This window comes from Schistocerca piceifrons, chromosome 9 (genome assembly GCF_021461385.2).
Source record: "Schistocerca piceifrons isolate TAMUIC-IGC-003096 chromosome 9, iqSchPice1.1, whole genome shotgun sequence".
Lineage (NCBI taxonomy): Eukaryota > Metazoa > Arthropoda > Insecta > Orthoptera > Acrididae > Schistocerca > Schistocerca piceifrons.
Genome location: NC_060146.1, coordinates 182,128,346 through 182,141,870, shown reverse-complemented (window position 1 = coordinate 182,141,870; position 13,525 = coordinate 182,128,346). Strand labels below are relative to the sequence as shown.

Below are 13,525 nucleotides of genomic sequence, written 5' to 3'. Positions count from 1 at the left end.
ACTGAAGGCCACCACAACAACAACAACCTTTTCTTTGCAGTACTGTGCGGGCGAACGTTGTTTGATTATCACGGCCTCCAAAATTTTCCTCTGATCAAAAATACCTTTTCTAGCACCTTCATTCTTCTGACTAGTTTTGTACAGTCCGCAGTGAAATCCTCTCCTGTGCCAACCACTTCATCTCAGAGTAGCACATGCACCTTAAATCTTCAGTTATTTGTTAGATGTATTCCAATCTCTGTATTTTCCCATACAGTTCTTACCCTCTACAGCTCGCTCTAGCACGATGGAAGTTATTGGTTCAAATGGCTCTGAGCACTATGGGACTTAACATCAGTCATCAGTCCCCTAGAACTTAGAACTACTTAAACCTAACTAACCTAAGGACATCACACAACACCCAGTCATCACGAGGCAGAGAAAATCCCTGACCCCGCCGGAAACCCGGGCGTGGGAAGCGAGAACGCTACCGCACGACCACGAGCTGCGGACATGGAAGTTATTCCCCGATGTCTTAATGGGTGTCTTATCATCCTATCGCTTCTTCTTTCACCTCTCCACGCCTATCAGTCCATCTAGTTTTCAACATTCTCCTGTAGCACCACATTTCATACGTTCGATTCTCTTCTGCTCCGGTTTTCCCATAGTCCATGATTCACTACTACACTCTGCTGTGCTCCAAACGTACTTTCTCAGAAATTTCTTCCTCAAATTAAAGCCGGTATTTGATATTAGGAGACTTCTCTTGGACAGGAATCCACTCTCTGCCCGAGCTACTAACCTTTTTATGTCGTCCTTGCCTTTTCCATCACGTGTTATGCTGCATGCAAGGTAGCAGAATTCCTTAAGTTCCTGTACTTCGTAGTCCTCAATTTTAATCAGTTTACCGCTAATATTTCTGCTGCTTCTCATTAGACCATTTATTCCTTTCAGTGGGTTCTGTAATTCTTGTCCACTTCCACTGAGGATATTAATGTCAGAAGAGAGCATTCTCATTGATACTGGTGTGTCACACACTTCACGAATCGTATAATTTGAAATTATTGAGTTCTGAGCATAAAATAGCATGCAAACTGGACTGTAAATTTCCGCTTCTGCCGGGAGCTGCAATTTATTCGGAGCCACTTGCGGTCTGCACAAGGTTGACCACTGGTAGCAAAACAAAAAAAAGTTTCGCGAACTTTACTGATCCCAGCGAGGCGAGACGGAAAGACCGTGCCGTAATCCAGCATTACGTCAGTTTCGTGGCAGCCGCTTGTGTAAAACCCTGTCCCCTGTCTATCAGGGACGCTCGAGCTCACTGCCGAGGACAAAAATGCAACTGCTGGCGTGTCAGCGATCGATTACGTCTGACCTCTTCAGGTGCAGACACTGTACCTGAATTGCGCCGCTAAACAAAAATCCTGCTACGCGGACAGAACAACCTAAAGCATAGCCCTTAGCGTTTCTTTCTCTGAAGCAGAGTTCTAGGATATCGTACATATTCGTTACTGATTAACGAATACTCCACGAGACTTGAAGTACCTTTCCGTTACCGGCTGAAACAATTCATTAGTCACGTTGTACTGTAATAAAATAAAAATATTTTTGTGACGCCTTTTCTTCGGTATCAGTGTAATGTCATAGAATGAATATGAGCCGTGACTTGTATAAAAAAGCAGCACATTAATGCAATGGCTCATCATAAAAGAGAAATAACTAATTATTAACAGTGTAATCTGTTGTTTAATTTAGCCCGACGTGTATAAGCACTCAGTAAATTAGCTCAGTTCTCAGGGTAGTTACGTAATCGTCGATAATTAATTGTCCTTTTCTTATCCAACCAACACTACAGATATTATTCCAGGCTCTTGAGAAGTATCGTGCTTATTGCAACAGAGAATATTTGCCAAGTCTGTTCGATGCACACAACTGTAGTACGTAACTTAATATCGTGGATTCGTCTCGATTCCCCAGTATAAGATAACAAGAGTAGCATCTACAAATGAAATCCTATAATGGAACTCGAATCCTGTGATCAGACCTTTTCTGCCTGGGATGTATTTCGTTATATAAAGAAAATCTGTAAGTAAAGTTGTTAAATTATAAGTAGCTGCCTCCAGTCTCGTGGGATCTGAAATAAGGTTACTTGTCCTAACCGACGGCACGTCTCGTAAATGAGCTAAGAGAAAAATGTTAAAGATTTTTCTAAGATGGCGCCTAAAAATGAAAATTCTTTGTTAAGGTACATATCTACTTAAGACAATCCAGGTATCAGACTAACAATAGATTGACCACATGCACAAATACTTTTGACAAAATAACCATTATATTTTTCGGGTTTTAAGTACGACTTACATTATCAGCTGGTACAACAAGATGAGCTTTACACAAGAACGTCCTCTTAGGTCCGAATCCAAGCCGATAAGTGAAAGACAAAGGAAAGATAGTTCATGCATAGAAGCGCAAGAGTCCATGGAATAACATGTCCATTGTAGTTCTATCCCTTCTTCTTTGGCGTACTTGTCGATTATTTATAAAATTTATCGTAATATTTAGTTTACTTTTTTTTTAACCCAAGTCCACCCAGGAGAAACAGTACAACGTGTATTCTTTCACGCACTGCAACATGCCCTTTCAGTGGGGATTATGTCTGGAATGACGTATAAACTTTAGAGAAATTTGCCATTCTAAACAAACTTGGAAGTTGTCACGTCCAACATAAATTACAAAATCTGATACTTAACTGGTTTTTTGTTGGCCTCGTTGGCTTCTTCGGGGTAAGACTGTTGGCACAGGCTCTGCCACGTAGAAGAAATTACCGAAAGTTTCATTTGGACAATCAGAGTAGCTCCAACTCGTAAATAATATTTCCCGTCAATTTCTCTCTTCAGTATATTTTCTTAGTAAGCCAGCAAACTGTTTTGCAATGAACCAACTGCCACAGAAATACAACTCCGTAGACTGCACAAACGTATCCCTCTCTTGCAACACTCCAAACATGTCTCACTCTTATAACCGATTTGACATGATTCACTAATGCTACATATCTTCCCGCCAAGCGTGAGGTACAAGAACAGAGGTACCGCAATTTTAGACAATGTCTAAGCATTTACATAACTTGCAACGAAAGTATTTTACTTATGACTATTTTTTACGTAAATATTACAAAATTTTGTGAAAAAATTATTATATATATGAAGATAGTAACTGTTCTCGAAAGAACATATACCGTTGATGACGGTGCAGCTTCTCTAGAATAAATAATAATTAATTGAAACCCTCAGCTGCTGACAGGTGTTGTTGATATACATCAATGGGACAGCTGAAAATGTGTGCCCCACTGGGACTCGAACCCGGGATATCCTACTTACATGGCAGACGCTCTATCCATCTGAGCCACCGAGGATACAGATGAATAGCGCGACTGCAGGGACTTATCCCTTGCACGCATCCCGTGAGACACACATTCCCAACTGTCCACAATTCTACATATGTAATGCACCTAATAAATAGGTGGCTCAGATGAATAGAGCGTCTGCCATGTAAGCAGGAGATCCCGGGTTCTAGTCCCGGTCGGGGCACACATTTTCAGTTGTCCCCATTGAGGTATATCAACAACACCTGTCAGAAGGTGAGGGTTTCAATGAAAAAATTATCGTTAAATAATTCTTATATAACTTATGTGTTTATGTTTCTAGTAATTAACTACAAAATTTCCAGTGCACCCATGTGAAACTTCCTGGCGGAAACCGGGTCTCGAACTCGGGACGTTGGCTTTCCACGGGCAAATACTCTACCAACTTAACTAAGCAAGCATGACTCAGGACCCGTCCTCGCAGCTTTACTTCCACCAGTACCTCGTCTTCTACCTTCCAGGCTTCACAAGTTGTCTCCTACGAAATACCTGCGACTAACATCATCGATTGAAATCGGCAGATAACTGTAACCATTTCATGTACCCCGTACGCAGAGCTCCAGTCGGGCGGGTGTTATTTGATGGTCTGAGGTTCGTCTACGAGATGGTTCATCACAACGCTGACATTTGAGAGTGTAATCTGGAAGTGTTAGCTGTGTTGCAGCACAGCAGGATTCAAGACTCCAGGTTTACGATCAGACACAGCCAAAACCTGTTTGCCTGCCGACCTGGATTTCTCGTATTACGCTGGCGTAGTCTGGCTGTTTCTGCTTCAGGGCGCACAAAAGCGCACGATCTCTGCGTGTGAGCTCGCTGGTTGCCAGTCTTCAGAGCAGCCGAACACAAACATCGCTCAATGGAGAGTGCGAACTTTGTAAAGGCAATTTACAGACTGATTCTTCCTCAGTTTTGTACATACTTATAAAATTTTAACGTCAGTTCTCGGATTTCAGTCCGCAGATCGTGGTCTCGCGGTCGCGTTCTCGCTTCCCGAGCACGGGGTCCCGACTTCGATTCCCGGCGGGGTCAGGTATTTTCACCTGCCTGAAGATGACTGGGTGTTTGTGTTGTCCTCATCATTTCATCATCATTCCTGAATGTGGCGAGTTTGGACTGAGCAAAGGTTGGGAATTTGTACGGGCGCTGATAACGGCGCAGTTGAGGGCCCCACATCATCATCATCTCGGACATCAGTTTCCTAGCGGTTTCCAGGCAGTTCTCGAAGGAACTCGATAACATCGCCTTTGAAATCTGGATTCTCTCCGAGCGCTTTTAAATACGAAACGGTACCATCATGTTGCAAGATTCGCCAATAGCTGGGTGCATAAAGTCTTACAAGAGGAAAGTCCGTGGTTCGATTCTGCTAGCTTTTAAAACTTATGATTGTAGACATGCGACAAGTCGCATTTAACTTTTTCTTAATTATACATGTTTCACTCGACCGACGGGAGAATTTTCAGATATCACGTAGCCGAGGACCACACGCTACAAGTATCAGTCTCTGTATAGCACCGCCGTCATGCTATTCGTGGAGGCTCCACGATTTTAATTTTTAACTCTCGCTGTTCCCATGCAGGCAAATGCCAGCGCTCGTTACTAGCTTCTCTGTACTTTTATTTAAATTCTGTATTTACAAGGCCCCGGGAGTAGACAACATTCCATTAGAACTACTGACAGCCTTGGGAGAGCCAGTCCTGACAAAACTGTACCATCTGATGAGCAAGATGTATGAGGCAGGCGAAATACCCTCAGACTTCAAGAAGAATAGAGTGATTCCAGTCCCAAAGAAAGCAGGTGCTGACGGATGTGAAAATTACCGAACTATCAGTTTAATAAGTCACAGCTGAAAAATACTAACGCGAATTCTTGAATGGAAAAACTGATAGAAGCTGACCTCGGGGAAGATCAGTTTGGATTCCGTAGAAATAGTGGAACACGTGAGACAATACTGATCCTATGGCTTAACTTAGAACATAGGTTAAGGAAAGGCAAACCAACGTTTCTAGCGTTTGTATATTTAGAGAATAAGACTGGAATACTCTCTTTCAAATTATGAATGTGGCAGGGGTAAAATACAGGGAGCGAAAGGCTATTTACAATTTGTACAAGAACCAGATGGCAGTTACAAGAATCGAGAGGTATGAAAGGGAAGCAGTGGTTGGGGACGGAGTGAGACAGGGTTGTAGCGTATCCCCGATGTCATTCAATCTGTACATTGAGCAAGCAGTAAAGGAAACGAAAGAAAAATTCGGAGAAGCTATTCAAATCCTTGGAGAAAAAATAAAAACTTTGAGGTTCGCCGATGACATTGTAATTCTGTCACAGAGAGCAAAGGACCTGGAAGAGCAGTTGAACGGAATGGAAATTGTCTTGAAAGGAGGATATAAGATGAACATCAACAAAAACAAAACGAGGATAATGGAATGTAGTCGAATTAAATCGGGTGATGCTGAGGGAATTAGATTAGGAAATGAGACACTTAAAGTAGTAAAGGAGTTTTGCTATTTAGGGAGTAAAATAACTGATGATGGTCGAAGTAGAGAGGATATAAAATGTAGACAGGCAGTGGAAAGGAAAGCGTTTCTGAAGAAGAGAAATTTGTTAACATCGAGTATAGGTTTAAGTGTCAGGAATTCGTTTCTGAAAGTATTTGTATGGAGTATAGCCATGCGTGGAAGTGAAACGTGGACGATAAAAGTTTGGACAAGTAGAGAATAGAAGCTTTCGAAATGTGGTGAAGCTTTCGAAATGTGGTGCTACAGAAGAATGCTGAAGATTAGATGGGTAGATCACATAACTAATGAGTAGGTATTGAATAGAATTTGGGAGAAGAGAAATTTGTGGCACAACTTGACTAGAAGAAGCGATCGATTGGTAGGACATATTCTGAGGCATCAAGGGATCACCAATTTAGTATTGGAGGGCAGCGTGGAGGGTAAAAATCGTAGAGGGAGACCAAGAGATGAATTCACTAAGCAGATTCAGAAGTATGTAGGTTGCAGTAGGTACTGGAAGATGAAGCAGCTTGCACAGGTTAGAGTAGCATGTAGAGCTTGCATCAAACCAGTCTCTGGACTGAAGGCAACAACAACAACATTTATTATCAAGTAGAAATTTTCATTAACAAATAGTAAATCACAATTTGTTAGTAAAAATAACATTCCTTGATTTTTAATTGGTATCCACATGACAATAAATTAAAATTCGATACAGACATGGGAAATGTCTTACTCAAAATGAAAAAATTATGTACATCGATAATACCGTCAATCTCTAGGAATACAAAAGTATTTTGTTTCCGATTTGATGTTTCATATTTTTTAAGTAAATTTTTATTTTGACCATTCACATTTTCATTGAGTTATTAGTTAGAAATAAGGATGTTATTCTTATTAGAACACTAGCTGACAAACCCGGCATTGCCGACATATTCATTTTGCACATTTTCTGTCGGAAACGGAAACAAAAAATTATCTGTGTTTGTGGTGAAATATGTATTCGTGACAACACCTTAGAAATTATTAAATAGTGGCACCAAGAAATATGCACAATGTTCAAAAATACAAGTACAGCCCCTTTGCGTGTGTGAAACGCGATTTTGTAAACGTGTCTATGACAACGCCCCTTCGTAAATCTATAGAAGGGTATGTTTACCCTACAGACGTCTGCACTTCCCAGCTGAAAGCTGTCAAAAGCGCTGCAGGGTGTGAGGGATTTCCTTGACTCGACTGCAGGAGTGTCTTGGTAGTAGAGAATAAATATATTAGAACTTGATGCATTACGCGACATTCTTTCATGCATCTTATAGCTTATGACGTCACATCTCCAGAATTGTGATAGGCTGGTGGATCTTACCCCGACAGCAATTATTACCGAACATTAACAGATACCAAATGTGGTTGAACTCGATCCGGTAGTAGGACACACACACACACACACACACACACACACACACACACACACACACACACACACACACACATATATATATATATATATATATCACACACACTTTTGTAATACGTATGGATTAAAATTCAATGTTTGTTTAGCAATATTTCCATTTTACAGTAATTATAGAACTTACACGGAAGTTGCAATGAAAATTCAGTTTGGTTTCTGGATTTGGGCCAGATGTCGCCCTCTTGCCGTGATATTTCGGCTGACGACTACTCAGCTAACTTTAGGTGAACGTAAAACACTCACTTGATGATGGCTGAATGGTTGTCAGACAAATATCGTGATCAGATGCCGACGTCGTCCGCCTGCAATCCCGAAACGTCATACCGAGCGAAGTGGTGCTCATTATAATCGCATTCTGGAAGACACAGTCCAAATACCGGACCAGCTATGGAGATTCAGGTGTTGCTTGATTTTCCTGAATCACTCCAAGCAAGTGCCGGGATGCCTCCTCCGAAAGGGCTCGGCAGATTTCCATCTTTCCTTAATCCAAGCTAGTGTAGACGTCGACGACACGTAAAGCCTTAATCTGCCTCCCTTCTTCCTAATCTTCATGGAATACCCCTTACGGCGCCAAAGCTTGAGGAATGGCAAAGCTGCTAGTTGTCAGATTCGAACCAGGTACCTCACGATTATGCATATTATACAATACATACCTGACCGCCTCCAGAGCCGAAGCGATAGCGTCGATGCCTACGGTGCGGCAGGACCTGGGTTCGGTTCTCGGTGTCTCCTCAGATTTTTCTGAGGTAGGGAGGCCTGGTAGTGTTCACTCAGCCCTCGTCAGCCCAAAGCGGGGGTGTCTTGAACAAAGAGACAGCAGCAGCATCAGGACTTAGCTGCTTAACGGCTCGAGAGATTGGGGACACGCTGATCACATGTTCCACCATCATACAGCGACCATAGTTCTGTCTTGTAGCAGCAGTCAGCAGTATGGAACAGTCTTCAGATCTAATCCTCTGTTAAGGAGGCAATCAAAAAGTTTCCATTCAAAGGCTGTACAGTTCAGAATCGGTATGCCAATCAGGGAAATAGCCGTGATCATTGAGGCAATCATCCCACTGATGCGCCACATTGAAGAGACCTGTTTGATAAAACACCGTGTCCTGCTGAGTGAAGAAGTCCGTAATTGCATGCTACACATCCCCATCCGACAGGAATCGTCAGCCTTTCAAGGTCTCTTGTAAGGGACCAAAGGACTGGTAATGACATTCGGAGAGATCAGGACCACGGGGCAAGTGCTAGAGTGTGCCCGGCTAGAGTGTGCCCGGGCGTAACATCTGTGTTACAGCATTTGAGATGTAGAGACATGCTTTGTCATGAGGCAGCACCACCCCTCGTCGCAGTATTCCCTGACATTTCGCCTTAATTGCACGCCGTAAGTTTTCCAGCGTTGCGCATTTCCATTTCCCGATTATGGTGGTACCAGTTTCCTAGAAATGAATTACCTGTTGCTCCCAGTAATCAATCGGCCGGCGTCTTGTGTCGATCGCCACCTGTACGGAACTTCGCGCACCATTCCGTAACGACAGATTTCGATAGACGTGCTGCCCTTTATACAGTCTTCATTCTCCATAGGGTGTCTGCTGGTGGTTGTCCTTCGGCAGACAGGAAAAGAATAACAGAACGTTAGTTCTGTTTGGACGCATTTGGTCATAACGTCGCCATAGTTCACGTTTTCACATCGCACACTAATCCTTTGCCTAGATGTCAGTGCTTATATACCCGCATCACAGTCGCACTACGTCGCGTTCATGTAGCATCATCGCCCTCAAACGGGACCTTGCTGATCGTCCCCTTATACAATATGCACACAGCTAGAAGCGACTTTGTTAAAACTGTAGAAATGTTTTGTTATTAACAGCTGCCGGTTTTACTCGAACCTTCGTAGGTGATATTTTCGGTGTGTGTGTGTGTGTGTGTGTGTGTGTGTGTGTGTGTGTGTGTGTGTGTGAGTACAGCGCAGCTAGGGAGTATTATGGGAAACCTATGGTCTTACAATCGACGATCGTCTTTTCCAGTGCTCCTCGGCAGGCAGTGTACCAAAGAGACCTCGCTACATGCCACACTCTGCCTTAGACAGTACGGATATAGTTTAAGCAAGTAGTCACAACTCAGAGATCGCTGATGGCTTTGTTTCTTTCAGTCGATGTTACGCCCTTAAGGCGCACTATTGGCAGATGAGCACAAGTTCTTGCTATACGTTTTTAGATAGTCCACACCCAGGGGGCGGTAACACCACAGATGTTTTCACCCCTTCAAAGCAGTAGTTCTCCTTTGCGTCTCCGCTTGTTAGCTGGAGCCCCTGTAATTTAAACGTCTCTTCTGCAACGTCTCTCTAATTTTACTCAATGAGCGCCAATATATGCGTGAAAATCAGGGAGTAAGCGTAGCTTATTCTGAAGCCTATTTCCACCCTACATCGAGAACTTTCTTCTGTCCTCCCACCCATGTGAGATCCTCCTGTTGTAGTCCTCGCTAATAATGGTGGATAACGACATCAACAAATCGGCTGATATGGTATTACTGTTACGAGATCCCCTTCCTATTGTCGTGCCGTTAAAAGTCTTTCTTTTACTTGAAGAGAATAAAATCTTAAAAACAGAAAACGTAGTACCGCCTTGGAAATTATATGACAGTAATAAGATCAAATACGGAGTGGGGTAAAATTAAACAAGGTGCTCCGCAGCAAGGTTCGGTGCTAGCGCATGTGATCTTGGCCTACATAAACGATCTGACCTGAAAATTTTTTTAATCTCCGTGCTGACCAACTGCGATCACGTAACAATTTCAGTTCCTTTTCTTTCCTTGTTGTTTACTATTTTTTCAGTGCTTATTTTTCTCCCCTTGTTGTCTTCTTTCTATGTTGTTCCCGATTTCTTATTCATTTCCCCCCAAAGATTTCCAAACCTAGCATTGTATTGTTAAAAATGTCTCTTTCTGTTATTTCTGGTTCTTTGATTCTGTTTCTTTCTAGTTCTTTTGTTCTTTATACAATCAGTGCTATAATCGATTTCTTTTTATCAGAAATAAATGAATATTTGTTTCGAAACTTCCTGGCAGGTTAAAACTGTGTGCCCGACCGAGACTCGAACTCGGGACATTTGCCTTTCGCGGGCAAGTGCTCTAGCAACTGAGCTACCGAAGCACAACTCACGCCCGGTACTCACAGCTTTACTTCTGCCAGTACCTCGTCTCCTACCTTCCAAACTTTACAGAAGCTCTGGAATATTTGTTTCGTTTGGTAGAAGTGTCCAAAAAAATATCTACCTTCTAACTGCCGTTGCTTCTGATACTTTCTAAATACTTATGTAGATCTCATCGTTACTTCTCATGCTCCAATAATCTGCAGCTTGTACACACAATTTTTCTAATAATCCGTTTTTCAGGTACCTCTGTTCTATCCAGCTACAGTTCATCGTTAGGGATTAAACATTCTGATCATACCACGGTGGTATGATGTTTGTTTTGTTTCTCTAGATACGAAATTCTTGCCGTAACTATTTTTTGCTAGACAATAAGCTCTTTCCATTTTATTAGCTCGTACATTCTATTTCAAACTTTTCGCATCCCTTCTACTGTACAGTTTCTCCGAAAGATTTTAACTTGCTAACACGCTCTTTTCCATCTATTTGTGTTTCTATGTAAGAATTTTGTTCTTCGCCTGAAATTTTTGAGACGAGTTTTTCTTTTTTCAAAAGGTGTCTTTGAGTAGCTATTTCTGTGAACTCTCTGAAAGTACTGCAAATTAGTCTGCGAAATGCACAAAGTTCATCTTAATTCCATTTGATTCCCTTCACAGAATTATTAGATCAGTTTTATGATTTTTTAACTCTAATTGGAGACCCGTACCGTTTTTTTGTAAAACACAGTTACAGATGACATGTCGTCCACTTTTCCGACGTCATTTTGTACTTCACACAAGCTATATCCGGCCACACATTGCTGTTGCCGACTCTGGTTAAATGGGGTTAAAGAAAAGAGAAAACACACGCCTCTAACTTATTAGCGGATTGGATATACGTCCTAATCTCCTTCTCCCTTCTGTCTTTGTCAATCTTCTCTTGACCACCGCTTTGTCCATCTCCTCCTTCTTCCTGTTCTCTCTCTGTCCATCACCTCCCCTATCTCTGTCCATCTTTTCCTTACTATACTCTCTCCTCCTTCCCCTCTGTCTTTGTCTATCTCCTCCTCCTCCTCCTCCCTTCTCTCTCTCTCTCTCTCTCTCTCTCTCTCTCTCTCTCTCTGTTTTCCATCATCTCTCCATCTCCACCTTCTCCTTTCCACTCTCTCCATTTCCTCCCATTCCGCTACCCATCTCCTCTATCTTCCACCACCTCCCCTCTGACCTAAAGACTTTATTATTGATATTGCAAATTCAGATTCTGTCGTAGTATTCCAATCACAAGCCGATAAGCCACATACGTAACATTCATGTTTTCTCTGAAAACCTACTGTGGGGTGCAAAACAAAATAGTATATTGTTGTGCGTATACTTTACGTTTAAAAATATACATGCAGGGTGATTCAGTTGCCCCTACCGATGTCGTTTTACGTCACCCGCACTACATCTTTATCAGTAACGGTATCCAGAAACGCAACAGTCGCGTAATCGATAGAAGATCCCTCTCAGAGATTTGGGTGACTGTTAGCAACTGGAACCACAATGTAAAAAATACAAGTGAGCATTGTCCGTTAATTCACAAGTTATTTTTAGGCCAAGATATACCTTATGTATGCTATACTTACCCCAAGTATCATCAGTCTTCCTTTTTGTAATTAGCGGTGTAGACATACATGTTTAAAATGTCTCTGTATGTTTATTCCGTTCACAGTACTTAATCTTTCGTAAATGATTCAGAAACGTTGCATTATAAAGTGTATTTCACCATAGCAAACCACGAAAGCAGTCGTGTAACTTGCCTAGCCGCGATCAACCTAACTGGGCGTCAGAGAGACGGATATTATGGATGTAATATATGAGGGCGAGCTGTTCTCAATGTCGGATGAAGTGTTACATGTCATGCGTATTACTCGATCTACTTTTCCGCTCCGCTGCCGTAAGTACCAACCTTCTGCCGTTACAGTGCTAAGAAGTGTAGCATGTAATGTGTAACGTATCTATGTTGGCGCGTGAAAAACAGCATGCTGTAATCGGGTTTCCCACCGCAGAAAACCTGCCTCAAATTGAAATCCATAGAAGAATGAATGCTACGTACGGTGGTGATTGTATCGACATCAGTAATGCGCGGCGTTGGGCTGTTGGTGCTCGTGATGAAGGAAACGGCGGTGCTACGCTCAACTTGTGTGGCAGTGATACATGTGGACGACCCCGTACACCAATTGATGAGACTCATCGGAATCAGGTTGACGAACTCGGCAGAGAAAATCGTCGGATAACACAGCCACAGCTCTCACGAGAGGGCGTACAGAAAACTGTGTACCAAATGAGCGCCTCGAATGCTCACTCCTCACCTGAGTCTGAGGAGATGGACGTCGGTCGTTTGTCTTGCGTTTTGAGAGTGCGGGTGATGGTTTCTCTAAAACACTTTGACTGGCGATGAAAGCTGCTTCACCATTTCGATCCGAGAAACAAGAGAGCGTCAGTGGAATTCCGCCATTAAGAATCAGCACTCTTCAGGCCACAAGTGGCCCATCGGGACCATCCGACCGCCGTGTCATCCTCATTTGAGGATGCAGACAGGAGGGGCGTGTGGTCAGCACACCGCTCTCCCGGTCGTTATGATGGTTTTCTGTGACCGGAGCCGCTCCTATACGGTCGAGTAGTTCCTCAATTGGCATCACGAGGCTGAGTGCACTCCGAAAAATGGCAACAGCGCATGGCGGCCTGGATGGTCACCCATCCAAGTGCCGGTCACGCCCGACAGCGCTTAACTTCGGTGATCTCACGGGAACCGGTGCATCCACTGCGGCAAGGCCGCTGCCCACAAAGAATCATCCATGCCAAAAGAGGTTAAGACCATCAACAGGGAATCTCATCCTCACAGAGTTCTCGGATGTTCAAGATATGGAGCATTTGGACTTCATGCCTAAAGTCACCGCCATAAAGTTTGGAAGTTACTGCGAAATCCTCGGAATACGGAAAGCACGAATTCGAAGAATTGACGTGAAGTACCCCCTCTTAAACATGACAATGCCAGACGACAT

At 42.9% G+C, this 13,525-nt stretch overlaps 1 protein-coding gene and 1 pseudogene across 1 annotated transcript in view; one reads left to right on the top strand and one right to left on the bottom strand.

The window, feature by feature from the left end:
• The window catches only part of LOC124717214 (organic solute transporter alpha-like protein), a 289,275-nt gene that overhangs the window by 30,214 nt on the left and 245,536 nt on the right, over positions 1–13,525 (top strand). The window lies entirely within an intron of this gene.
• LOC124717426 lies at positions 13,186–13,303 on the bottom strand (annotated as a pseudogene).